The 24,627-nt window shown below is 45.3% G+C and overlaps 1 protein-coding gene across 1 annotated transcript in view; it reads left to right on the top strand.

Annotated features, from left to right (window-relative positions):
• Positions 1 to 24,627, top strand: part of CDH13 (cadherin 13) — a 524,519-nt gene that overhangs the window by 385,503 nt on the left and 114,389 nt on the right. The gene's annotated exons all lie outside the window — the stretch shown is intronic.

Genomic DNA, 24,627 nt, shown 5'->3' with positions numbered 1-24,627 from the left:
TGTGTGGAGTTTGCATTCTACAGCAGTGAGATTAAAATACAGAAACTTAGGTGACCTCACAAGAACATGACCTAAAACAATGGAATAGATTGCAAGCCTTTGTGGCTCAGCTTGGCTCCGCTAGAGGTGTCTTGACAATTAACGCTCTAAAACTGCTCTGAATTGTCAAGGACATGATTAGAGTCATCTGTAAAACACAGGAATAATAATTTAGGCGGGTCGCAGCCGCCCCCTCTCATTGCCGATCATGACATTGAAAACACTTTCTCTCCTGAACGTGCCGCGCGATTGATCTGAGATAAGCTCTGGGGCGTATTGCTAGTGGGCTCCCCTAATTCTACCGCTACATCTTCTTCCCTTTCATCTTGACCTTTCCATTCTCGATCAATACTTTTGTTTGTTCAATAAAAAGAATATCCCGTCTCTGTGCGCGCTGCCCACGGACGAGCCTTTCGCTTTTTACTGCAAATGGATTCAACAAGGTGACTGAAGGCGCATGAAATATTTATCATCCATGCAAATGCGGGTTCCCGGACACCTCTCAAATACTGAAGCGAACTCGCCGAGCAACGTTCTGCTGCTGCGAAACAACTCCAGACACTGATCGCGGCTTTTACGTAGTTCAGGTGTAATGTCAAAAATTCATTTATATTTAGAATACTGGATTACATGACCCAAAATGGGTCGACACCATGAAGGTCGACATACATTAGGTTCACCACTAAAGGTCAACACGTGAAATAGGTCAACATGGCTAAGGTCGACAGGGTCAGAAGGTCAACACAAGCATTAGGTCAACAATGGGAAGGTCAACAGTCAAAATGTCGACATGCGCTTTTTACTTTTTTTTGTGCCGACAGGCGGCATTTAATACCCTACCATCCACTAGGGCGTGGATTGAGAATATAATAGTGGGCGCAGTGCAGCGGGCAGCCATGCGAGGGCACGCAGTACACTGGTACTGTGTCCATGGCAAAATTCTTGACAAAAAATTAAAAACTCTTTCGATTGTCGACCTTCCCAGTGTTGACCTAATGCTTGTTGAGCTTCTGACACTGTCAACCTAATCCCTATCGACCTTTAGTGGTCGACCTAATACATGTCGACCTCCACAGTGTCATGTCCCTTAAAGTATTATTACTGTTCCTGAACCTCTCATTTGGATCAGACGTATCAAGCTTCAAAACGTGATAAAGTGGAGAGTGATAAACAATCAACCAATCAGCTCCTACCTGTCATTTTTCAAGCCTGTAACATGACATTTAGGAGCTGATTGGCTGGTTGTTTATCACTTATTTTCAGTAATAGGGCTCCAGGCTGTCAGTCACTAGGCCCAGCCCCCAAAATGCCATGACTCGTGTGTCCAGGGAGGGGAGAAGCTAAAGGACACACGCCTTTAATCCTCGCTCACCCAATATAACACCGCAATTCCCCATAAAGATCTCCCAATCCTGCCTGCTTCACTTTGCATCTGGTGGGATTCCGGAGAACTCTCTTCCATGGCTGCGGGGAGGGGGCTTTCCAAAAGATCAGGAGTCTCCTGCTTACTGGAGAATAGGCTAGTATGGTGTACAGACCTTTAACCCTTTGATAGATAAAGAGAAGCTCTACCGGTGGCATAATCACACATCTTACTGCAGAAAGGTGTGATCCCCCTTTTACATGCCTAGCCCACCCATTGCTGACCCGCACAGAACCCCATGTACTGCTCATTGCCTGGCACGCACTCCCGAGTGCTCCTCTGTCTCTACAGTAAGTGCCTTGTGTCCCCTTTCTTGCTCTTCCAGGTACCATCTCTCTCTTCCTACCTGTCTATAAGGCCATAGTGTTCCCTCTATTACCCAGCTGCGTCACATAATGGTGAAATAATGCTGTATAAGTCTGGCGACATTGCATAACATCAAACAGGATCTATAGCCTCACTTTTAATTTAGCGGGCACATTAGTCAGAATGGATTTGCTGACCTGACCCAACCATCCCACAGAAGGGTACTTGCAGCAGGCCAGGGACTCTCTCTATAGCTGTTCGAGCCGCCTTTACCCAGGAGCCCAGGACAAATGGAATTGGAAATTGCATCTCGGATATTAGTTTCAGATGGATGCGGTGAAGGCTGTTTGTCTTGTCTATGGCTGAAATCAGTGCCTTGAATGTATAAGCACTGACGTGCGGCGTCTCCCTGCAGCACACTCCCCTCTGCCACTGTTCCTAAAGAGTTAATCTGCCTCTTACATCGGTGCCGCTCCTGTTTAATATGATTAGCTCAATAACTCTCTCGATCAATATTTACATGCATAATTTGTTCATTCCTACACACACATATACAATGTGTCCTTTGCAGATTCTGTATGCATTGCTTAATTATGGCTGCTTAATGAGAATCATTTAGGAAGACAGATGTGTGCAAATGTCCTGCCGGCCCCCAAAATCCTGGATGTAATGAGTAATCCTGTATTTTCCACCTCTGCAGCTGCAATAGCCTGGCCGCCCTTACAGCCATGAGGACATTCTATTGTTTCATTATGGGAAAACAAACAGTCGGTGGCCAGTGGGGCCACAGTCAAAAGTTAGTCCTCCCCCCTTCAATTCTGAACCATCAGTTAAAGCCAGGTGATTTTTGGGGTGTCCGGTTGATAAGTTTACAGTGTCTAGGTCAGGGGTGGGGAACCTTTTTTGTGCCAAGGGCCGTTTGTATGGGGAAAAAATCCTTCGGGGGCCATATGTAAAAATGTCTCTTACAAATTGTCCTGCTGCAGCCGCCCCACGCTTCGGAGGCTGCCGCTGAATAGGACTGACAGTCTCCAGTTGCTGTTGATTAAGAGGAAACTTGCGAGAACTACCGACCTCTCGCAAGAATTCCCCTTTACTTGACTCCCGGCAAAGCTGCCTGGTGGGTGGGAGGGCCACTCAGACGGCTACGGGGGCCGCATACGGCCCCAGGGCCTGAGGTTCCCCACCCCTGGTCTAGGTCAACAGAGAAAGTGTTTACATGGACAAAAAGTTCCGCATGCAAAAGTCAAGATTGACTAAAGGTTGGCACAATCAGATGGTTGGTATGAAATATACTGTAGGTCGACACATGATGTGTTTTTCACTTTTTTCTCTTCATTGTTTGGGCTTTTGCATACGTCACCATTCACGTGGATTCTGATTGGGAATGGTATAGGTGCCAAGCGCAGCAAGGCGGGCAAGGCACTGTAATAACTGGAGATACAGTACATGCCGACAGTAACAAAAAACAAAATAAAACTCATGTGTGGATTATTAGATTGACAGTCAATAGGCTCAACACTATTGGTCGTTAGGCAAATAGGTCGACACACATAAATGGTGTACATGGTCTAGGGACACATTGACAAATGTCAACATGAAAATGGTTGACATGAAATAGTTAACACATATTTTTCATGTTTTTTGTTGGTGTCTATGTCGACATTGGTTGACATGGACACCGTAGCATACCACGTCTCCTTGCTGCCCTCGGCAGACTATTATAGTCTCCCTCTATACATATTTGGATTGTGAAGTAAAAACTAAAGCTTGTGTCAACCTTTTCCAGTGGCAACCATTGCCATGTCGACATTTTGCTTGTGTCAACACTTTTTCAATGTCAACCTAGACCATGTTGACCTTTTTCATGTGTCGACCACATGCCACAAAACATGTCAACCTTTTTGCGTGTCTGCCGTTTTCATATTGCCCTTTTGCTTGTGTCAACATCGATCTTTTGCATGTTGACCTTGTTTTAATGTCGACCTTTTGGTGTAGACCAAGTGCCTGTCTACCTAGAGACTGTAGACCATTCCATCCTCATCCGATCCTCGAGTTGTTTTCTCTCTGCAAATACCAGGAAGGATTGCTCATTCCCATTTATTGTGGAGGAACGCTCCCCCTGTGTGTTCTATAACTGTGTCTGTGCCGTTTCCCGGTGTATCTTGTGCACTATGATTGCTAATGCTGCTGCTGCTGTATCGCTGCTATTTGTCCAATTATTCCGCCAGTAACACAGCACCCCTGATGTGGTGTCACGGTGGATGGGTACGATGGTGCCTCTCTCTCTCTTTACTGCTTCAAGACTATTTTCTCACCAAATGTTTATAGTGTAGTCCAACAAAGAAGAAATTTCACACACATTTGGGATTATTCTGGTTGATTTGCCAGGCTGCGAATTCGCAGCCTTGCAGGTCCACCTGGCGCTGCCCCCCAATTGCGGTACGCCTATTCCCCACTCACACGCCGCATGGGCTGCGAATGAATGTTTAACATAAATATACTGTACATTCGCAGGCTGTGGGGGAACACCCACATCATTTGATGATCGCCGTCTGTTCGCTGTGGCCGCACGCACCTGGCATATGCACAAGCGCAGAAATGCTCCTGCGCATACGCCCAACATTGGTCCCCCGTGCAAACGCACAGGGGGACCAATGTGATCTGAATAAAGGCCATTACCCAGAAAATACTTCCCGGCAGATGCGATAAGGCGAACAACAGCCCTTTAATCTACTTTGTAACCTGATTTCTCTATTGGGAGATACAGGAGTCTGTAGATCTTCTACACATTGCACACATTCTATTATTATTATTATTGCTATTATGTACGAAAGATAATCCCAGTAGATGCGGAGTTGTGATGTCACCCAGTAGATGCGGAGTTGTGATGTCACCACTTGGTCATTATTTCATAGATTTATGTTTTAGAGGTGACATCGCACACCTAAAAAGTTGATACCAACCAATCAGATGATATCATTTCTCTGTTGCATAAAACAAGAAAGCTACAATCGGATTGGTGGCTAAGGGCAATGTCACCTTTTTTAAATAATTTTTAGAATCTTTATTAGGTTTAGACACTGCAGTCAAATAAAACACATCCTAACTAGGGTGGCCAATCCCCAGATCAGGATTGGCGGAATCCTGGGATTTGGCCCCAAAATTGTCAGGATTTGAATTCCAGTGCTGCTCAGACACTGCCCAGCTGTTCCTCTCCTGGCTGTGCATCTCTGCACTGTGTGACGCAGTTAGAGGTCACGCTGAACAGCCCACCAGCCACAGCCCACCAGCCACACACCCCGCACCGCCACTCTCTACGGCTGCACCTCCGATACCCGGACCCTCTCAGATGTACAGTGGCTTCAGACGCTCTGCCACTCCCTCCCGCCCTGCTCCCAGATACACCGCTCACATAAGTAAATGTGCGTTGTGGGCATTTTTTTTTTCGTAATAAGGGAGGCCAATCCCAGGATCCCAGAATTGAGCAAAAAATCCCTAATCCTGACCCCCTGTCTTCCAAAACCGTACCCCATATGATACCAGCACAGATCATTACGGATGTTCTAGTTGCCTAGCCACTGTAGCCAGGGCCGTATTTTGAGCAGACATGGGAGACCTGGCGGGCTTCCACATCTGCTTTGGAACCATAAGTCCCAGCATCTCACACACACTCTTACAGCAGATATATTTGTGGCGCGCTGCGTCGGCGAGCTCGCAGACTCCATGAATATCTGAACTCCCGCTACGTATGGAATTCTCACTGTGTGTAAACCAGTGTCATTTCCACTTTATCTTGATACATGAGCAGAGCGTGTGTTCAGGGATGATTCCGAATGAGCGCTAGTCAGCGGATGTAATCGCGCTCCTTATTAGCCATGCAATGATAAGCATTCAGTGTGTTTTGTTGAAAAGATTGCCGCCGTCTTATTCCAGTCCCAGGAGGTGACCCGTAAAGTATTTTTGCCTCTGGATATAAATATATTCATGCCACACAGCTGTTAGGCTGCACAATAAGAGAGTTCTCCCTTTCAGGAGACGACTGCACTGGGATTTAAGCCGCCACAGATTTTCCATATAAACCGGCACATCAAAACAAGTGAAATCTCTGTATGGTCTGTTCAGATTCAGTCCTCTCGCCTGTCAGTCCGGGAGTAAGCAGAGCTCTGGAGACCGTGCGTCCAACAGTTTTAATCCAATTTAAAGACAGTTGTTTAACAAGCAGATCCTAGAAGCTGCAAGGCATATTAAAAAAGAAAAGAAAAAAGGTCCCCGTGACATAGATTGTCAAAAGCAATCATCTCGTGCAATACAAAATCTCGAAAACCTCATACAGACTGTGACTGCTGCAATTGCTCTGCAATAAGAGGTGTAAATGACCCGGAACCGGTACGGTACGGGAATTGGGCAGCAGGTTAAATTCTACTTGAAGTTTTATGTTGCAAATAAGCTCATACTGTACATCCTGCCCGCCTCTGATATCCTGTCATGGAGCACCTGGCGTGTATATGCTACTCAGGGACGGATTAAGCCTTTGGGGGGCCCGGGTTCACTTAAGACAAGGGGGCCCCCTCCCACTTGTCATTACTGGCCATAAACTGCATGGGAGAATATTACACTGTCAAAACACAGAGTAAAGGCAGTAGAAGTTGGTCAATGGGTAACTGCAGGAGTCCTGACAGGCTCAGCGCTGCCTCTAATTAAAAACCCTCCCATGACGAAGCTGCTGCTGCTGTCCTCCATGGGCCTGAGAAGCATATGATGAACTCCACTAAGCAGAGCTCAGCACAAACCTCTCAGCCTCTAAACTCTTGTGCAAAGTCTCATGGGTCAACTCCCAGTAATGCACTGCACACTTGTGCAGTCAGTGTGCCTCAGCTCCAGTTGCTCAGCACCATCAATCATTGTTTGTGAAAAATACATGCCTCTAGATAGAGGAGGACCCAGGGGTACTGACCCCCTATGCCCTCCCCCCCCCCTTAATTTGGCCCTGACGCTATGTAGGGTGACGGTCATTTGTCACTTGGGGGACAATGTATTAACATGCTCAGCTCTGCATTGCAGGATGTTTTTCACGCTAAATCGTATCACAAAGAACCGGTGTTAGGGTAACCACCTCTATGGCAAGCTCAGTCCTGCATGTACGCTGGTGTTGATGGTGTATTTTTCTGTGATCCCCAGCGCTTAAATCCATCAGATCACATTTGCATATGCGCAAATCTCTGTAAAAATGGAGCGGTGGCCATTTTTCCTATGATTTCTGCATCACTGCTGCTGCCGGCAGAAGCGCGCCCCTGTCGGGTCTGAGCACCAGAGCGTGCAGTCTTTACTGTGCATGTGGAGATCTCCAGGAGATGGAGCAGTGGCCATTTCCTCACAATATCTGAAGTGCTGATGCCGCAGTCGCAGTACTTAGGGGCCACCTGCACCGCTCATACTGCACCCAAGCAAAATTTCTAATGGGCAAAACCATGCTGCAATGCAGGTGGGGCAGATGTAACGTGCAGAGTTACATTTGGGTGAGGTATTTTGTTTCTGTGCAGGGTAAATGCTTTATCTTTACACTGCAATTTAGATTTTAGTTTGAACATACCCCACCCAAATGTAACTCTTTGCACCTGTTACATCTGCCCCACCTGCAGTATAGCATGGTTTTGGCCATTAGCAATTTTGTTTTTGCGAGCCAACCTGAATAAGGCCCAAAATGCTGAAAAAATAAGTCCCGGCCTTGTTCCACCACCTGTTATCTCCAAAACTTATTGACAACATTCTGCCCATTTCCTTGAATGCTCCACCCTCTTTCAGGGTTGACCTTCAAAGTTAGGAGGAGTGATCTGCATAATTAACATTTTTAAATAAGTGCCAGAGGAAGGGTAGGGTTAGGCACTAGAGGGAAGTTTAGGGTTAGGTTGGGGGAGGAAGGGTAGGGTTAGGCACTAGAGGGAAGGTTAGGCAACAGAGGAAAGGTTAGGGATTGGCTGTGGGAGGAAGGGTAGGGTTAGGCACTAGAGGGAAGTTTAGGGTTAGGTTGGGGGAGGAAGGGTAGGGTTAGGCACTAGAGGGAAGGTTAGGCAATAGAGGTTAGGCAACAGAGGAAAGGTTAGGGATTGGCTGTGGGAGGAAGGGTAGGGTTAAGGCTGCAGTGGATAGGGTTAGGCACTAATGGGAAAGGGTTAGAGTTGAGCTGCTGGTAGGGATGGTTAGCGTACTTCCCTAAAAGCAGGGCCGGATTTCCCACTAGGCCAGTGAGGCACAGGCGTAAGGGCGGAACATATTACAGGTGACAGGAGAAAAAAGAGAAACTCTGGGTGGGGGCACCCTTTATCACAGATCAAGAGTGTAAATACATTAAAATGTAGCTTTTATTATGTATACTCTAAAATTAAATATGTTGGTTCTTGTGCCTGACTATTAAAAAGTGCAGCAAAAATATGATTGTTTGATATAGAGACAATCACTGGTTATTTAAAATGGTTATAGGTGATCCTCATTTCTCCCAAATTGATACCAATATATAGGTCTGAATCAATGGGTTGTTAAATCATAGGACCTTTTTTGTAAAACCAGTTGTGTCTCAGACACGGCAGGGATCGCTGCAGAGTAAATGGTGCAGCAGATTGTATGTAAACAGTGCAGGGGCACATACATGTAACCAATGATTGGATATATACCACAATATAGCACAATACTGTTAGGTATAAGTAATGCCACTGGTCGGAACCAGTGGTTACCTGTGAAGCCCAACCGGCTTGTAACAAGAAGCCGAAGTGTGGTATGCCGCTGTGTGCAGGGAAGTGAGAGCCCGCCGCCTTCTGCTCGTGTCCCTGCCTGGAGTGTGCCGGTCACGTGAGTGCACCACATGATTCGGCGGAGTCCCCGTAGGGTGACTGACCTCCTGACTACTGGCAGCAGCATGGAATGGTCGAGCGGGCAGCAGCATGGCCAAGTGGGCAGCAGCAAGTGACAAGTGACGCTGCTGCCAACATGAATCATGTCACTTGGCCATGCACATGAATGATATTTGCCATCCCAGTCCGGAGGCTCTGCCGATTAGCTCACTGGCTTAGGCTGAGCTGAGCCACTGCTACCCGGCACCCTTAGGAATACACAGCCTATTGACTGCTGTGTATAGAATGGGCTTGCAGGTGTGGTGACAGCTGAGTAGAGCCTCCGGGTCCTCCCTCCCTCCAGGTCCAGGAGGCGGGCAAGAATATTGTGCCTAGGCGCGGCCTGACCCCTAAATCCGGCCCTGCCTAAAAGGTATTGGCGTCCTGACCATCACAATGCTGTTGTCAGTCTTCTGACCCAACCATTGTAAAAACTACTAGAGTAAATATTTACTTCTAAAATCTCATACATTCAAAATAAAAACTAAGCCGCGCAGGGGGTTGACACTGAGAACAAGAACAGGTCAAGGGCCAAGACCCAGAAACCTGCAGTCGCAGTTAGCAATGCGCTTGAAGTGCTGCATTCCTGCATCTCACGCTCATACTTGTTTTGCGTGTCATTGTATTTTAATACCGACACCGATGTGGCACTTATTCCATTACCGGGGGCTTGGGTCTCTGTCGGCTAAAGGTAACAATTTGTGGCTGAAATAACAGAAGACATTTGATGTCACAGCTTTGGATCCGCACTGTGTGTAATAGTCTGCCGAGGTCTATTCTGCGTGGCCTGGGAGTGTAATTTCCCATCAGCGTGTGTTCAGGTGAAACGGAATTTTCTTTTCAGCCGTAATAAAACAAAAATTGACAAGAAGAGACGCGTATTCATGGGCGCAAACTCGCATTCAGCAAAGCACAACATTTTAAATGCTCCTTGAAATGTGGTTCTTGGCCGACACACTTTATTTATCGGCTAATGCTTAGGATGAGTTACTGGAGGTGACTGCGCCTTACGGGTGATCACAGATAGAGACAGAAATATTAGGCTGTCCCGAATTGTGTGGGGATGCCACAGATAGACCTTACTCCTATGTACACAGGTCTACTGTATGTGGGTAATTGTATTTGCTGAACTTCAGTTAACCCTGCACAGACCCACTGACCTAATACAGACGTACTGTAGGGACTGTTTATACCGGGTGTAGTAGGTACAGGAAGTGCCGGTTCACCTACACCTAGGTCATAGATTCAGTACAAACTGTGGCACAAAAGTAATATGTACTAGGGCACTGGTGGAATGGTATCCAGCCAATGGGTCAACAATGTGTAGGTTAACATAGAGGAAAGGATGACACATAATCAAAAAGTTGACATGGCTTTGGTCAACACATGGAAAGTTTGACATGAGTTTTTTAAATATTTTTGGGGACATTTTTGTACTTCATCATCCATATGGACTCTGGGGGTGGTAAAGTGTGCTGAGCGTAGTGGTTGTTTAACGAGGCATCTTGCCCAAAGCATGGCAAGCCAAGTGGTACACTAATTGGGAATCCACATGCTCAGGTGTCGAAACTGACAACCCAAAAAAGTGAAAAAACAAATGCTGACTATTCCATGTTTACATTTTGCCTGTGTCAATCTTTTCTGTCGAGCTTATGTCCTTTTGGTGTCGACCCTTTGACTGTTGACCTAGATACTGTCAACCCTTTATACCATAGCTGGTGGAATAAGATAAACCAAAGACAGTTGTGACATATAGTTAGCTGGTGTCACTGTGTGGTATAATATTTACTGGGGGCACTGGTGGAGTAATGGGATTTGGAGGCACTTACTGTATGGCACAATATTTACTGGGGGCATTGGTAGAGTAATGGGAACTGCAAGCACTTGTGGTATAATGTGATCTGGGGTCACTGTGTGGCATAATATGAACAAAGGATATACTGTGAGGCATAAGATAAACTAGGGCACTACCATGTGGCATACTATGTGGGATAACATTTACTAGGGCACTACAATGGTCCAGGAACTGATATAGAAAGAGGTATTTGTATAAAAGAAGTGAGACCGGGGCCACTTGGAAATGTTGCTATAGGGCCCACACTTTTGGGGCTACACACTCCTGCCCCCACCTGATACGCAAAATCAGCTCCATACTGTAGCTATTTATTTTTTCAAGGCCCCCGGGTGACATATTAGAGTTGGAAAACACACCAGTATGGACTGGCCTAAATAGTGTAAATGTAGAGATAGCTCGGGCTATGTTGTTTGAGTGAAGATGTAACTGCCGGTACATCTATGTGTTGCGCACACACACACACACACACACACACACAATCAAGGAGATACATTTTTATTTTTGTTGCTACGTATTGTTTTTAATAGTCCTTCAGAAAATATCCCACTCACCCTGTTGCACTTCCAAAGTAGCATCCTCAATTGCTTTGTCTACTCTAAACCATCACTATCATTAAACCTTTCTACTGGATGAAGTACTGTATGTTTCATGTCTAAATCAATGAAACCACAAAAATATTACCATAGATAAAGACACATACATTTTGACAAAAGAGAAAATAATACTAGCTATTTATTTACTTTACTTTTAATTAAGGGAAAGTATGGTGGTAAAGAAATCAGTCTGCAAAGCCCCATTAATACCAACCACATGCATTATCAGCATGTTTGAATTTGGAGTGCCCTTTATTACACCTTCACCCCCTTAGACCTTCTTTAAAAGTAGAAGTTTAAGAAGTACAGTACTGTGACTTGCAGCACTCGTAATGGGATGCTCCTGTTCTACAGACTGATTCATAATTGTTATTTCACACTAGGACAGGAGTACAGCTAATGTAGTTACTTGTAACTGCCGCCACACCAAATGAAGATACAATAAGGTAGGGGGATGAGGTACTGAGACCCTTACCTGCAGTTATTAAAAGACTTGAGAGATAATTTGATTTCAGGAAAAAAAAAGGTACTCTTTACCTAGAACGGCGCCCATCGCGGTGATCGCGACATCGCGGGCAGCACATAAACGGCCGCGACGCGATGCCCGCGATCACCGCGATTTTCCCATAGGGAACAATGTTAAAAAGCCTAGTTGACCGCGATTTTGCATTCAATGCCTCAATGCCCGCGATTTTGCCATAGGAATCAATGTTAAATGGGCTACAGAGCCCAAATAGCCCCAATTAACCCTTAAATGTCCCCCCAATTTTTGTACGCCACCCCACGATCCACGCCAACCCGAAGCGTGGCGAGCGCAGCGAGCCCGCGAGGGGCGGCGGTACGCGTCCTCCGACCTTTTCATGCCCTACTATCCACGTCGGCGTGGAGTTGAGAATAGAATAGTGTGGCGAGCGCAGCGAGCCACCGAGCCCGAAGCGTGGCGAGCGCAGCGAGCCCCGCGAGGGGACGCGGATACCTTCACAGTTATACGCGTCCCCTCGCGGACTTCACAGGTGTCCGTGGCGACGCGGACACCTGTGAAGCCCGCGAAGGGACGCGTTTACCTGTGAAGGTATCCGCGTCCCCTCGCGGGGCTCGCTGCGCTCGCCACGCTTCGGGCTCGGTGGCTCGCTGCGCTCGCCACACTATTCTATTCTCAACTCCACGCCGACGTGGATAGTAGGGCATGAAAAGGTCGGAGGACGCGTACCGCCGCCCCTCGCGGGCTCGCTGCGCTCGCCACGCTTCGGGTTGGCGTGGATCGTGGGGTGGCGTACAAAAATTGGGGGGACATTTAAGGGTTAATTGGGGCTATTTGGGCTCTGTAGCCCATTTAACATTGATTCCTATGGGAAAATCGCGGGCATTGAGGCATTTTACAGTAAAATCGCGGTCAATCAGGCTTTTTAACATTGTTCCCTATGGGAAAATCGCGGTAATCGCGGGTACCCGATTTTGATGTACCCGCGATTTAGCCGCGATGCCCGCGATTACCGCGATTTTTTACCCCCGACGCCCGCGATTCTGATCGCGGGCGCCGTTCTAGGTAAAGAGTACCAAAAAAAAAAATTATTGCCCTTTTTTGGGGATGCAGCTGACTGGGACACAATCTGTACAGTACAGTAATAAGCGTGGTCTCAACACATTCTTGAAATATGATTGAAATTGAATTACAGTATAAGTGATTTGAAATTATTATTGAGACCACAACAAAAAATAATTTTTTTGGGGTGCAGCTGACGGGGACACCTCAACACCTCAACACCTAGCAAGTACAGTAATATAGATGGCCTCTCAAAAACACGTGTTATAATATGATTTAAATTGAATTAAAAAAAATACTACATATAAAACAGAAAAAGAAATGGTTTTGCTGCATTTTACTGTAGCAAAATAGTTCCGTCTTCCCCTTACACATCCTCTCACCAGCGGCTGTCGCACACCGCACTATGTAATACCTGCGTTATTAATGAGCCAGTCAACAGATGTACTAACTAGGTGTAAGCACATTATATTTCCAGAGTCCTTATTTGTCAGCCCTGCCGACTGAGAAACGTTTGACCTATGGTTGGGCTCCATTCCGGAATGACTTGTCTGCAGTAGCTGGTGATACAACACAGGAGCCGTCAAGCGACTGGTTAGAAAATATAGAAGTGTAAAGCATTGTGCTTATAAATTGCAAAATCCATTATGCCCAGAGAAGGCCACTCGCAAGCACCTAATAAAAGGTTCTGTGGGTATAATTTATGCCTGCAACGCTCTACACTTTACCGACCAATGTCTTTTATTTTCATGAGAAAGACTTAGACCATTTATTATGGTATTGCGTGGAAGTAGCAACCATTACATCTATCCTGGCTGTATAACTCATTGGTTCCCAATCACAGGGGTGTCATCAAAAAGTTGTGGGCTAAAAATACAAATTTTAAGGAGCCCACACCCCATATCTTCTAGAAAGACACCTCACACCACACCTAGTTCACATTATGCTGCACAGCGCCCCTAGTTCACATTATGCTGCACAATGCCCCTAGTTCATAATATGACACAATGTAGTGCCCCAATTCATATTATACCACATTTTAGTGATCCAATTTCCGATTATACCACATTTATAGCATCCCCCAGTTCATATTCTGCCACATTGTACTGCTCTGTTGTACCAATAATACAACATTGTAGTGTTCCCCAGTTCATATTGTACCACACTATAGTGTTCTCCCCGTCCGCATTATGCCACATTTTACTGCTCTCCACTCTGCTCCTTTTAGGCAAGTATTCAATGCCGAGGTGAGTGGTGACAGCGAGCAGGGCTTGCCTGCTCGCTGTCACCGCTCGCCACCACAGTATTCAACTGACCCCCCTAATACGCCGATTCCCCCTTGCTCCTTTTTCCCCCTCGTTTTTCGGAGCGAGGGGGAATCAGCGTATTTTGCTGCTGAAGCCGCAAAACCTGCGGTGAAATGCAGCTGATTTGCTGCATTAGCCACGGGTTTCGCTTTTAGGGGGAATCCTTGCCGTCCTGTGACAGCAAGGATTCCCTTCAGAACGCTGAATAGGGCGATCGGCCGGCGAGGGGGTTAAACAGCGAGGATCGCTGGTTTTCTGCGATCCTCGCTGTTTAACCCCCTCACTGGCCCGCGGCGACCCACATTGAATATGGCCCTTAGTCAGAAATCATTTGGAAGGCTCCCACAATCAGTCTCTGTGCCACATAGCAACCATAGCTATTCCCATGTTTAGTGCAACAAAAATACATGTAGGACCTTATTGGATGGTGGACACAGTGGCGATGTTGCACGTAAGCGACCGCTGTTGTAAATCTGCTCATGTGTTCCAGTTGCTACAGCTCAGAGACGCCATACAGAATTGTATCCGGGCCTGTGGATATTAGTATGCATTTCTCAGATGCCGATGTGGGAGCAACACTCCTCTCGTTTTTTTTCTTCATTATGATAAACATCATTTAATTATAGTGTAAGTAATTTTTTTTAAATGCTGTCATTTATAATGTCGTTTTTGGGGTCGGATTAGTACTTTTTTCTGTTGTCATGATGACTTGTTAAACTTTCAAACTTTCAATTTGCATTTTGTGAACCGGATTCCTTTCCATATCTAGCAATGAAAAGTAAAATACTGAATAGTCTCCCCGTACTAATGTGTCTAGTACAGTAGCTCCATAATATGTGCACCACATGTTGCCACAGGTCTAGCATTGCGGCTCTGATCCCTGCTCAGGTGGCACATTCTCCCAGGGCGCACGCTGGTAACCTCCCATGGTCCCAATACACACTGCTACGTTAAATGGTTTCTGACTACGTTTCCCCAGGTTTATATGGTGTGTGTTCCTGTGTGGAGGTGGCAGGAAAATTGGATAGTCAGGGATAAATAAATAGTCACTATGCAGCTCCATATATTGGGGCTATATACAAAAGGATATTATTTATTCAGGGGCGTAACTAGATATTCATAGGCCCCATAGCAAATGTTTGTAAGGGCCCCCTATTTAGAAACTGATGGTGATAAATGTATGTAAAATATATTACTTACCCAGCAAAGATGGGCCCCTTCAGCTCTGGGCCCCATAGCAGCTGCACCCCTAGCACCTGTGGTAGTTATGCCCTTGTTTATTGTCATTTATTTATATAATAAATACATATTAAAAAATGTTTATCTGAGAATACTAATTAATTCACATCAGTCTGCCCCATTGGTGCTTAAAGTCTACAATATGATTACATGTATTTGCTTTTAAGCTCCTACTAAAATCTAATTGCTGTGAGTGAGGCGGAGATATGCTACTGTCGGTGAGGCAGAGATGCGCTGCTTTCAGTGAGGCGGAAATGCACTGCTTTCAGTGAGGCGGATATGCTGGGCTTATTGTTTTCTATTTGAAAGTACCTACTAGTTGGTCTGATTGATACATTATTAATTTGCAAAACATTTGTTTGTGCCGCTGCTCTGTTGCTTAGTAACAAACCGGCCTTTGGCCTATGCTGGTGAGCAATATTGTGAACTGTGAAGTACAGTAGTCCAAATGTAATGGAATTGAGAGGTTAAAAAATAAAGCCACTGAATAGCTATATCGTCTAGATCAGGGCTGGGCAATTGCGGCCCTCCAGATGTTGAGGAACTACACATTACAGCATGCCTTGCATCAGTTTCAGCATGGCCACATAGCAAAACTAATGCAAAGCATCCTGGGATGTGTAGTTCCTCAACATCTGGAGGGCCGCAATTGCCCAGCCCTGGTCTAGATCTAGCCATGGAAGTGTCAAGTGAGGTGGAATGGGGCTTCACCTGTCGGAATACTGTATGCCTTCACAGAAGAAGGTTTCTACTTACTGACGATGGGATGGTCTATGTCTCCCAGAAGCCATGGAACCCCTGGTCACCTGCACAGTCCTAGATACAGTATGAAAGGCTCCAGATAGATGCAGCTAGGTCACCACTAATAAGCCACATTTATCTAATTCCTGTATAATGTGAGGTTTCCTTTCACGTAATTGTTTTGCCAGTTTCTGAACCCTCTGAGGTTACTCTGATGCCTTGGTGACAGATTTCAATACTGTATATTCCATATATGAACTGAGTGGTGGTAGTATTATGGGCTGTACTACTACTGTATGTTTGTAGTATACACGGTGGATATGTTAGCTGTTGCAGCAGCCACCTGACATTGGGTCTCCTTTTCCATGTTAGATGCCCCAATTGTATTTCATCTAATGTAATGAATAAGTAGGATCACTATGACCACAGCCTAAGTACAGGACATTACATTTATCTACATTACATGGTCCTAGCACAGCCAATCATAACTTGGCACTCTCATATGATCTCATATATCCCATAATATACCTCTATGGGATGGTATCAGGATCCTGGCGCTTGGGATGCAACTGTAAACCTCTTAGTGGGTAACCCTAACCCTCCCTTCTTAGTGCATCAGCATCTTAATCTAACCTTCATGCCCCCACAGTGTATCCCTAACCTCCCCCTCGCAGCCTAACCCTAACTACTCCTATATAAACCCCACCACTGCCTTACCCTAACTTTTCAGTGTCTAAGCCCCCACACACACCCTAATGCTACCTCTCCACTCCCCACACCTGACAGCTTAACCCAGGGCTGGCCAAATCAGTCCTCAAGATCTACCAGCAGGTTACATTTTTGAGACCCCCCTCCCTAGCTGGTGCACAGGTGTTGTCATTACTGTCAAGTTTCCCAGATTGCTAAGTGTAGTCATTACTGTTATATTATCAGACCACCTAGCTGGTGCACAGGTGCATCCATTACTGTTACATTATCAGACCACCTAGCTGGTGCACAGGTGCAGTCATTACTGTGATAGTATCAGACCACCTAGCTGGTGCACAGGTGCAGTCATTACTGTCATATTATCAGACCACCTAGCTGGTGCACAGGTGCAGTCATTACTGTCATATTATCAGACCACCTAGCTGGTGCACAGGTGTAGTCATTACTGTCATATTATCAGAGCACCTAGCTGGTGCACAGGTGCAGTGATTACTGTCATATCAGACCACCTAGCTGGTGCACAGGTGCAGTCATTACTGTCATATTATCAGACCACCTAGCTGGTGCACAGGTGCAGTCATTACTGTCACCTTACCAGACCACCTAGCTGGTGCACAGGTGCAGTCATTACTGTGATAGTATCAGACCACCTAGCTGGTGCACAGGTGCAGTCATTACTGTCATATTATCAGACCACCTAGCTGGTGCACAGGTGCAGTCATTACTGTCACCTTACCAGATCACCTAGCTGGTGCACAGGTGCAGTCATTACTGTCATATTATCAGACCACCTAGCTGGTGCACAGGTGTAGTCATTACTGTCATATTATCAGAGCACCTAGCTGGTGCACAGGTGCAGTGATTACTGTCATATCAGACCACCTAGCTGGTGCACAGGTGCAGTCATTACTGTCATATTATCAGACCACCTAGCTGGTGCACAGTTGCAGTCATTACTGTCATATTATCAGACCACCTAGCTGGTGCACATATGCAGTTATTACTGTCACATTTCCAGACCACATTGATGGTGCACAGGTGCAGTCATTACTGTTATATTATCACACCACCTAGCTGGTGCACAGGTGCAGTCATTACTGTCAACTTAACAGACCACCTAGCTGGTGCACAGGTGTAGTCATTACAGTCACCTTACCAGACCACCTAGCTGGTGCACAGGTGCAGTCATTACTGTAACAGTATCAGACCACCTAGCTGGTGCACAGGTGTAGTCACTACTATCTGTCAAGTTTCCCAGACTGCTAAGCTGGTACACAAGTGTAGTCATTACTGTTATATTATCAGACCATCTAACTGGTGCACAGGTGCAGTCATTACTGTCACCTTACCAGATCACATAGCTAATGCACAGGTGCAGTCATTACTGTTATATTATCAGACCACCTAGCTGGTGCACAGGTGCAGGCATTACTGTCACATTATCAGACCACCTAGCTGGTGCACAGGTGCAGTCATTACTGTCATATTATCAGACCACCTAGCTGGTGCACAGGTGTAGTCATTACTGTCATATTATCAGACCACCTAGCTGGTGCACAGGTGTAGTCATTACTGTCATATTATCAGACCACCTTGCTGGTGCACAGGTGCAGTCATTACTGTCATATTATCAGACCACCTAGCTGGTGCACAGGTGCAGTTATTACTGTCACATTTCCAGACCACCTAGCTGGTGCACAGGTGCAGTCATTACTGTCATATTATCAGACCACCTAGCTGGTGCACAGGTGCAGTCATTACTGTCATATTATCAGACCACCTAGCTGGTGCACAGGTGCAGTCATTACTGTTATATTATCAGACCACCTAGTTGGTGCACAGGTGCAGTCATTACTGTCATATTATCAGACCACCTAGCTGGTGCACAAGTGCAGTAATTACTGTCATATTATCAGACCACCTAGCTGGTGCACAGGTGCAGTCATTACTGTCACCTTACCAGATCACCTAGCTAGTGCACAGGTGCAGTCATTACTGTCATATTATCAGACCACCTAGCTGGTGCACGGGTGCAGTCATTACTGTCATATTATCAGAGCACCTAGCTGGTGCACAGGTGCAGTCATTACTGTCATATTATCAGACCACCTAGCTGGTGCACAGGTGCAGTCATTACTGTCATATTATCAGAACACCTAGCTGGTGCACAGCTGCAGGCATTACTCATGGTCAGATTTTCAAAAATGTTGTTGTACAGTATGTTAGTTTACATAACAGAGCAATGGTTTATTAACCCCCCAGGAGACTGCAGCTGTCAGCAAGGGTCCATCTGCTGCAGTACCCCTGTGCTAAACAAACACCTTAGTGGTTTATATAATAACTATGGCACTGCGACGTTATCATTCCCTAACTCTTTTACGGAGGATGATGTGATTAAGGCGGGTGTGAAACATTCAGGTTTATTTGGCTTTGTGTGTTACCCTTGGATCAAGCTCTATATAAGGAAAGGCTGGGCAGATTTGTGCCTTATTACTCTCCTTTGTGCTGAAAGCCTTTGGAGTGGGAGATTGTGGCTATTTGAATGATACATCCATCATACTGAAAGTTTATTTGGGTAGAGTTAACTGCCAGGATAATAAATCAGCAGCTACTTCTGCGGTCTCCTTTATCTGGGTTACAGTGCTCATATCACTATATAGAGACGTAATATTATATTAGGGTACTCTAAGGCTGATTTTCTCTTTGGAAATGTACTTTAATATTATTCTCCTGAACTTTCTGTCAATTACAATGAATCCACCGGGCTCATTTCCTGCAAAGAATGTGATCCTGAGCTGCAGGAGGCCAGGTAATTCCCCAGCCGACCTTAGCCAGGGGCAAACGCAGGATTTTCAGAAGGGGGTTTCCAGAGGGGCGGAGCAAAGCACAGAGATGGACACTTAGGTGACCCAGTATATGCTGGGTCAGTTAAAGTATTATAGATAGACCAAATGTATAATAATAATAATAATAATAATAATAATATATATATATATATATATACACACACACACACACACACACATATATATATATATACATGTACGGGACGGCGGCACTCACATTCAGCAAATAAACTGAGTCCACTCAGTGCTTGAATATTAACGTTTTCGGTTTACTTAACCGTCATCAGATATAAAGCAAAAACTGTGTTACTCACCAAATATATACAAGTGTCTTACCCCATTCACGTGTACTCCCCGTGTGCGCTGGGTTTCCTCCCTTCTCCTTCCTGACCGTCCGGTCCTAGGTGCAAGGGGGAATGGATTCCGGCTATGCTAGTGGTAACCTAGCAACCTGTAACCATGACACTGCTGTCATAAATTTAATGTGATGCACACAAGGAGAGTTCACGTTAGTGATGCGCTAAGACTTACATACGAATGCATGGCACAAGACATAATAGTTATAAGAAACAATTAAGCGGTAATTGTTCATTTAGTCCTGCGGGTGCCAGCGTATTCAGCTTGTGTATCCAGTATGTCTCGCGGCGCAATAGTTTTAAGTTTCGGTCTCCTCCTCTACGGTCCATTGGTATATGATCGATCATGAGGTATTTAAGACTTGATATTTTATGTTTAAGTTTTTGAAAGTGTTTTGCAACCGGCTGTTCCGCTGTTTTGCCCTCTAGTGCAGCTTTTATTGCACTTCGATGCTGCGCCATGCGTGTTTTAAAACTGCAAATTGTTTTGCCTATGTAGTATTTACTACACGGGCATATAATGCAGTATACCACAAAACTGCTATTACATCCCAATCTATGTTTTATTGGTATTTTATTACCATTGTGTGGATGCTTGATGTAGTCCGTTACAGTTAGGTACGTGCATGTAATACAGCCGGTGCACTTGAAGTTGCCCAATTTTCTTCTGAGGAAATGTGTTTCCTCCGTTCTATCAAACTCTGAAATGTCCGTTTTTACAACATGGTCTTTAATGTTTTTACCTCTTGTATAACAGGGTAATAGTTTTCTGTTTCTGAATCCTTTCAGGTCAGGGTCATTTTGTACTATTGGCCAGATCTGCTTGGCCAATCTTGTCACCGACTTGGATTCTGTGGTATAGTTGTAGTAAACAAGTAAGAGAAGCACAACTCAAAGCACTACAGTATGAGAATAACACAAATACAGATAATGTAAAAAATGAGAAAGAGATGATCGTTTGGGTGAACAACTATACCACAGAATCCAAGTCGGTGACAAGATTGGCCAAGCAGATCTGGCCAATAGTACAAAATGACCCTGACCTGAAAGGATTCAGAAACAGAAAACTATTACCCTGTTATACAAGAGGTAAAAACATTAAAGACCATGTTGTAAAAACGGACATTTCAGAGTTTGATAGAACGGAGGAAACACATTTCCTCAGAAGAAAATTGGGCAACTTCAAGTGCACCGGCTGTATTACATGCACGTACCTAACTGTAACGGACTACATCAAGCATCCACACAATGGTAATAAAATACCCATAAAACATAGATTGGGATGTAATAGCAGTTTTGTGGTATACTGCATTATATGCCCGTGTAGTAAATACTACATAGGCAAAACAATTTGCAGTTTTAAAACACGCATGGCGCAGCATCGAAGTGCAATAAAAGCTGCACTAGAGGGCAAAACAGCGGAACAGCCGGTTGCAAAACACTTTCAAAAACTTAAACATAACAAATCAAGTCTTAAATACCTCATGATCGATCATATACCAATGGACCGTAGAGGAGGAGACCGAAACTTAAAACTATTGCGCCACGAGACATACTGGATACACAAGCTGAATACGCTGGCACCCGCAGGACTAAATGAACAATTACCGCTTAATTGTTTCTTATAACTATTATGTCTTGTGCCATGCATTCGTATGTAAGTCTTAGCGCATCACTAACGTGAACTCTCCTTGTGTGCATCACATTAAATTTATGACAGCAGTGTCATGGTTACAGGTTGCTAGGTTACCACTAGCATAGCCGGAATCCATTCCCCCTTGCACCTAGGACCGGACGGTCAGGAAGGAGAAGGGAGGAAACCCGGCGCACACGGGGAGTACACGTGAATGGGGTAAGACACTTGTATATATTTGGTGAGTAACACAGTTTTTGCTTTATATCTGATGACGGTTAAGTAAACCGAAAACGTTAATATTCAAGCACTGAGTGGCCTCAGTTTATTTGCTGAATGTGAGTGCCGCCGTCCCGTACATGTATATTTGGACAACCAGTCCTAGGAGGGCACCGCACAAGTTGGATTACAAATTATCGTTTGGAGTGCCGAGACCAAGACACTGGTATATATATATATATATATATATATACACACAGGCGTCAACAGCAGTGCAGACCCCTGGGCATAGCAATGTATTGGGGCCCCTACCGATCCTCCAGCTGTAGGGGTGGGGGAAGCTTTGATTTCCCAAGGGTGGTAGGGGGTATTATATCAACCACTCAGCATGTAGGGCCTGGATCAGTAATTTCCACTAATTACCCCTATACTGCACAGATGGTGGGAGATTGGGAGGGAGAAGGGGGCATTCGGCTGAATGAAGGGGCCCTGATACATAACTTCCAGGATGGTAGAGGATGTTTAATACGCAGAGGAGGGGTGTATAGTGGAGTGGGCTTATTATTCATAATTTTCTGGTGGGAGGACAGCTTGCTTGACTGCAGATATCTCCAGTTCCCAGAAATAGATTTCTTAGATTTTAATGGAATTAAAAACTAGAGAATCCCACCTACCAAATGGTGTTGGGGACTAGGGGATCAGAGTTCAGGAGGCAGAGCAATCCGCCAACGAGTATATAAAACTACATACCAGGTGTGTGGAGCTGGAGCAGTAACCAGCTGCTGGAAGGCTGATATCTCTGGTTCTGGGCAGAGTAGAGACAAGCTACTAGTGTCCATCAAAGGGGGAGAGTCCCAGCTTTTGGAATGTACCCTCAGAAAAACTCAAAGTCAAACAAAACCTGAAATATCTGACTAGGAAGAACAATTAACAGGCTTGGATGGGGACCACTGTTTTGAAGTCAGATATCTCCGGTTCCCAAGGGCCGATTTTTAAAATTCTTGTACCTATGGAAAGAGGGGACCCTCAGCTTTCAGGCTAGGGCCCTTAGACTCCTGGGGGGGTTTCTGGGTACTCAGAAACCCCCCCTGCGTGCGCTACTGGCAGCGATATCCGCAATAAATACCACCAGACAGAGGTGGGCACAGAATAGAGCACTTCTTCTCTGACTGAGTCACCCACATATAGAGATTTGTTTATTAAAGGACAAAATACCCTACAGTAAGGGGAAATGGGGGTGTATTGCAGAGTGATGGAACACGTCTGTGTAATTGAATACAGTCCACCGGAGCCCAGAAGTGTAATCGAGTGCAGGCCATCATGGTGAGGGAGCGTAGTGTTCATTCTAGCACCCGCTATCTTTGAAAACCCATGCAGTTCCTCTTCCCTGCCTGGGGTGTCGCTATCTGCTGTTGTGCTACAAGAACAGTGTGGTCTGTATATCAGCACTGATATGAAAACCAGACCTGTGCTAGAAACACCACAGCAGACAGCGACACCCCAGGCAGGGAAGAGGAACTGCATGGGTTTTCAAAGATAGTGGGTGCTAGAATGAACACTAGAGCGCATCAGTGTGATAGAGTGTAGGCCATGGGTGAGGAAGGTCATCACTGTGGTAAAGTGCAGGCCACAGCAGCCCCTAAGTCTGATTGAGCACAGGCAACAGGGAGCATATTTGTGTGACAGAATGCAGGGTGGGATGGGAAGGGGGGGCATATTGATGTTATAGTATGCAGGTCCGGGGGGAAGCATGTCAGTGTGATAGTAACACATCCACCAAGGCGTAGTGTGTCTACCTATACCTGGTACAGTGTTTGTGTGTAAGGGGCTCTACTTTGTGTACAAGTGGCAGTGTGTGAGTTGATTTGAATAACTGACACCACTATGTGGTGTAATGTGAATAACAGATATTACTGTATGGTGTAATGTGAATAATGGATATTACTGTGTGGTGTAATGTGAATAACGGATACCACTGTATGGTATAATGTGAATAACTGATACAACTGTAAGCATGAGGGTGAAAGATATATATGAAATGATGGCTAGGAGGGTGGTGCATACCAGATATAGTTCAAGAATTCTGCATAATTTGCATACTCGGGAAGAAATCAATAATTGTTCCCATTAATCCGACCAGGTAAGACTATAACATAAATAATCGGTAATCAGTTATCTGGCATATGGATAGTGAGCCTCTACAAATGATATAGTTCATAGTCTAATTCACTCCAGATAGTATCGGAATACCATTTTCTAAACTGTATATTATGGAGGTATCCATAAGATAACATCTGCCAGGGTTGCCGATGTCACAATACTATCTGTTATAACTAAATGCAATGTTGCTTTATATGAGACAATTATACAAGCAATAGATTATTGCAGACATTCAACAGTAGGCCATACTGTATGGCCATAATACAAACATATAATTATTAAAGGCATAGCATATTATTGTGGCAGTCAATATAGGCATACAATTATTACAAGCATAATAAGCTTTTGTAGCAGATAGCAGTATAAACAACAAAAGTAGGGGTACTATACAAGACAACAAATGCCCCCCATTGAGCACCTGGGTAACACCATGCTGCACTGCAGGTGTGCATATGTAACGTGCAGAGACTTAGGTGTGGGAGGGGTCTGTCCTAGCTCAGAGCTACATTGCAGTGTGAGAATAAAGCTGCCCGGCATGTGTGGGCTACATGCAGAAGAAGCCAGTAATTGCACACCTGGGTAAAACCATGCTGCACTGCAGGGGGGCAGATGTAATATGTACAGAGAGTTAGGTGAGGGAGGGGTGTGTCCTAGCTCAGAGCTTCAATGCTGTATGAGAATAAAGCGGACCAGCATGTGTGGGCTACATGCAGAAGCAGCCAGTAACTGACTACCTGGGTAACACCATGCTGTGCTGCAAGGGCAGATGTAA

The sequence above is a fragment of the Crinia signifera genome, chromosome 11 (genome assembly GCF_055691185.1).
Source record: "Crinia signifera chromosome 11, ASM5569118v1, whole genome shotgun sequence".
NCBI classification, from domain to species: domain Eukaryota; kingdom Metazoa; phylum Chordata; class Amphibia; order Anura; family Myobatrachidae; genus Crinia; species Crinia signifera.
Note: the sequence above shows the minus strand (reverse complement) of the source record. Positions and strands in the feature narration are given on the sequence as shown.